This window comes from Gossypium hirsutum, chromosome A01 (assembly GCF_007990345.1).
Source record: "Gossypium hirsutum isolate 1008001.06 chromosome A01, Gossypium_hirsutum_v2.1, whole genome shotgun sequence".
NCBI lineage: Eukaryota > Viridiplantae > Streptophyta > Magnoliopsida > Malvales > Malvaceae > Gossypium > Gossypium hirsutum.
This window is the reverse complement of record NC_053424.1, coordinates 6534920-6540022: the sequence shown is the minus strand read 5'-3', so window position 1 is coordinate 6540022 and position 5103 is coordinate 6534920. Positions and strand designations below refer to the sequence as shown.

The 5103-nt window shown below is 30.8% G+C and overlaps 1 long non-coding RNA gene across 1 annotated transcript; it reads left to right on the top strand.

Annotated features, from left to right (window-relative positions):
- Positions 1 to 2432: 2432 nt before the first annotated feature.
- On the top strand, positions 2433 to 3381 carry LOC107917046 (uncharacterized). The gene is made up of 2 exons (XR_001689678.2): positions 2433 to 2732; positions 3053 to 3381. It is a non-coding gene; the product is annotated as an uncharacterized lncRNA (long non-coding RNA).
- Positions 3382 to 5103: the final 1722 nt, after the last annotated feature.

The window sequence follows — 5103 nt, the reverse complement described above, 5'->3', positions numbered from 1 at the left end:
TTTTACTAATCCGAAAACTTTTTCTTTTTTACGTTCAAGTCTCATATTTGAGCCACCCAGATCTTTATAAATAAATTTGATCATCATTTTTATTTATTTCATATTTTAATACATTCAATTAATCTCTAGGCAAAATTACCATTTTACCCCTAAACTTTTGATTAATGACGATTTCATCCTTAGACAAAGAAAAATAAAGTTCTTGTAATTAAATCCTTTTTTCGAACCTAATTATTCTTATATATATTGATAAAACCCCATAAATTCTATAAAATAACAAAATTTTCCACAATTTCAACACTTTTTAATTTAATCCCTAAAACATGTTTTCACCCGATCTTGATCTAAATTAATAGTTTCATTCAATTTTATAATTTAAATAATAAAACAATTCATTTCCTTCATTCTGGTCATTTTTGACATTTTTACAAAATTGCCCCTATAATTTTTATTTTATCCAATTTAGTCCCTGAGTCTAAAACATACAAATTATCCATTTTAAATGTAAACCTATTAAGGGTGACAACAAACAATAGTATGTATGTTACCCGGATGAAATATGAAATACTTCTCTAAATTTTTCATCCCATTTGCTCCTGTTCGTTTGTTTACAACTCCTAAGTCTTTGAATCTCAAACTTACTTCATACTTCATCCGGAATTATTACCTTGTTGCTCTAACTTTAACAAGAGCTTCATATTTCATCCGGAATAATTCCTTTGTTGCTCTAGCTTTAACAAGAGCTTCATATTTTATCCGGATAACTTAGTTATGTTTTTCTCCCTGTGTGAAAAACCCAACAAAACCCTTGCTAGCTGAAAATTCATATATTTATTTTCCTCTTCCTCCTTTCAATTCCACATCCTAAATGTATATAGCATTCTTATAAGTAACATTATCTATGATCTCACTATTTACTTATAAATTTTTTTAAAGTTGTCCATTCGTGTCATAGTCACTAAATTATTTTTAATTTGAGCTACAGAGATCCAAATTAAGATCCGTAAATTTTCTATGAAACTTGACTCACATACCTTTCCACCATAAAATTTTCAGAATTTTTGGTTTAGCCAATTAGTACAGTTTATTCATTAAAGTTTCCCCTGTTTCACTATCTGACAGTTCTGACCTCTCTTCACTTAAAATTAATTATCTCACAGTACAAAACTCGGATAATGTTCTTATTGGTTTATCTTGAAAATAGACTCATTAAGGATTCTAAAAATATAACTTTGAGCCTCTAATTATTTTTCTCCAAATTTTTGTGATTTTCCAAAGTCAGAATAGGGGAACCCGAATTCATTTTGACCTTGTCCCACAACATTTATTATATCTCATAACTTACAATTCAATTGCTTACACCGTTTCTTCTACAAGAAACTAAACTCAATAAGCTTTAATTCAATATTTTTTTCATCCTATGATTCAATTTCACAATTTATGGTGATTTTTCAAAGTTAACCTACTGCTGCTGTCCAAAACTGTTTTAGTTCAAGATGTTTATTACCATTTTTCCTCTAAATTTCACTGGTCATACAATTCAGTCCTTGTTCAATTAGCCCATCACTTAAGCTAATTTTTCTCAATTAACATTTTATTCCATCATTCTAAACTATTACAAAACCTTTAAAAATCATAATTTCAACACTAAACCTTAATTCACAACTTTTTCATAATTAGGTTCTAAAATCAATTTCTATTGAAATTACTTGATAAAATCATCAAACAACAAAGTAAAAGCTTCAAATCTATTTTAGTTCATCATAAACAGCCAACACTTATCAATGGTAGCTTTCAATTTTGTCCATAAAATAAAAAACTAATGAATTAAACACTTGGACCTAATTGTAAAAGTCACAAAAACATAAAAATCTCAAAGAAAAGGGCAAGAATTGAACTGTCAAACTATGAAAAACAGAAACTTTCAGACCTCCCATGGCGTTTTTGCTGAAGAAGAATGGTGATATCTCTAGATTTTTCAATTTTATCTTGTTTTATATGCTTAATTTACAAAATTTCCAATTTTGCCCCTTGTTCACACTTGATTTTTATTTTTCCTACACACACATGGGGTCCAGCCCAGTAATGGGTGTTTAATTGCCTATTTAGTTCTCCTTTAATTATTACTAGAGCTATTTAATCACATTTCATAATTTTGCACTTAATTCAATTTAGTCCTTTTTACCCAATTGCCTACCAAAACCTTAAAATTTCTTGACGAAACTATAATATTGACTTATTAACACTCCATAAATATTTCTAAAAATATTTATGGCTCGGTTTACGGATTTTAGGTCTCATACCTCGTTTTCAACCCAATTTACCTGATTAATTCTTTTAAAATCGTAAAATTCACTAATTCAAAAATTCTTTTAAATTGGCGCTTGACCCATAATTATTATTTATTAAAATTTCTAAACTTACTCATTGGATTTTGTAATCTCGAATCACTGTTTTTCGATACCACTGAAAAATTTGGCTATTACATGCGGTGTCGTTTTTTGCTTCTTCATAAAGGCCAAACAGTGCCTTTATTCAACCAAACAGACATCAAAACCCTAGCCTGCCATTTTGATCCTTTCAAACGAACTCCAACACCCCTCTAAGAGCCGATCTGCCACCATGAATGGTGACCGACCCGTCCAAGCCTCAGAACCAAATTTTAGCCTTAGACCCCTTTCCATACTTCGATTTTAACGAAGAAAGAGAAGTCTTATGGCGTATTTGCGAAGGTAAAGCTTCGTTTTCTTTTTCATTTCTCTTTTATTCTATTATGCTAAAAATACATGCCAAATCTAAAAAAGAAACAAATAGAATAGATTCAAAAGGAAAAAAAGAGACACTCGAAATCACCTTCTTGATTTTTTTGACTGCCTATTTTATTTCAATATTTGTGTTTTTGTTTTTTTTTTGTACCCATACAATCTGTTTTTGTTTGGGCTTTATAGCCGAAAGTCAATTGATTTCCTATTGCTATTGTCTATCTCTGCATGTTTTCTTTGTCTGCCTTTGCGTGTTGCACTTTCTGCTCCTCTTTTGGGTCTGTTTGCAGGTTAGGGGAAGGTCAACGAAGGGAAGCCTCCATTTTGGTGCAACAAGACAAGGAGGAGCCAAACCTCGGGCGTCGAACGAGTCGACGAGGCACGTGGGGTATACGGCGCTAGCGGAAAATAGGGTTTCCTGCTAGCTGAGGGCTGGTTTGGGCATTTGGGCCTATTGGGCCAATTGGGTTTTGGTTTATATTTCTTTTTTTTTTGTTTTGGGCTGATTAACAATTCTGGGCCCGGTAAATTTGGGTACTTACAAATGCTAAATTAGGCTTAACTCAACCTCCGCGTCCTTTCTCGTATCCTTTCCATTTGAATTTATTTTTCTTATTTTTTCGTGCTTTTTGAATTTATTTTCCTTTCCATTCTTTTTTTTTTTGGCTTTCCCATTTCTCTTTTACTAACAATAATAAAAATATATTTTTAAAAAATAATAAAAAAATAATGACAATTACAACTAATTTAATGGGTAAGAATTATACCGACAATGAAGTTTGGACTAGGTCAAAAGGCAAAGAATGACCCAAGAAAAGAACTCCCTTCCCTACTCACCTGCAATTAGGCTCAACCAGTCCGAAGAAGTTGGGAGCCAACAGTTTGGTTCACTCGTATGATGGTGCCTTGCCACTATTTGCCATTATTCAGAAAAGTCTGAGCATTTTTTTTATATGATATCAATTCATTTACGAACGAAGACTAATCTGTGAAAAAATCAGTTGAGGGTAGCTTGTCGGCCAGTGAAATTCGCCCAGTACCTCGAGATCATTGTAAAAGGTTTAAGATAAAAAAACAGGTTGATTATTTTCTTTCTAGCATCATCTTTTTGTCTTACCAACGTAGAGTTTGAGATATAGTAACTAAAATATATATTTTTTAATAATCATATTATAAGTTTCAATCATATCTGTTTTTTTTAATATAATGCGTAAAATTACCCATAGCCCCTCCTCAAACCATAAATAGAAGGATAATATATTTCAATGCACTCGAACCCATGTCCTCCTACATTAATAACAATGCCCATGCCAATCGAGTTAAAACTCAATCAACAACTAAAATACTATATTAAATGTAAAAAAAGAAAAACAAAACATATTAGTAAATATGTTAAATGGAGGTTTATTACTTGTAATAATTTTGTCTATAAATTTTTGCTTGTGCAGTCTTCATTAAACAATTAAATTTTAACTCTAGACCTTAAAATAAGATGATTCAAAGTAGGTTTCGAAGTTTAAAGATACATCTTTCATCAATTAGAAGACATCTCAATCTAAAAATGTCAAGATCTCGTAAAAAAACTAATCGCAACTCGACTGATTTTCCAAAATTGAGAATTGACAGATTTGGTGAATTTAATTTAATTTAATAAATTGCACCCCATTTGTAAAGAATCAAATGAATGATAAAGTTAGATAAATGAGTCACATTCGGAACTAAATATGTTTTCTCATCAGTATAAAAATGACTTAAGAATTAATTTAAGTATTTTGAATTATTATTTAATTAAATAGTTGAAGTTAAAAAATGGAATAAAATTAATTAGTCATTGTGAATTATGGGCGTCGAAACCAATAAATTGAAATATAGAGTAGTAGGGTCAAATCCAAATGGACTGGTTATCTAATTTCACCTTTTATTATGACTAGATTCGTTGTCGCAGCCATAGTCGTGCCCACGATTTGTGCGTAGTAGTGCTGAAAAACAATAAAAAAAGGGGGGTTTAAATTGATTAAGACAATAAAATAAGGAAATAAGAAAAATAAAATAAAATTAGATTAAAAAATGTAAAAATAAATTTAAGAAAATAAAATAAATGGATAAATAAAATATATTTTTTTAAGCTTAGCCTTAGCCTCGATGTACTCCAATCTTGAATCAATCCTTGAAATAGATTTTCCCTTCCAAGCAATAAGTTGGTTATAGCGACCAAGAATGTCCATATCGCCAACTTTTCCTTATGTAGTCAATCCCGGTACGACCTGCAAATTAGCTCTTGCCAAATTTCTAACTACGATACATGTGTACGCAATTTAAGATTTTGACAGCCTTACGATCT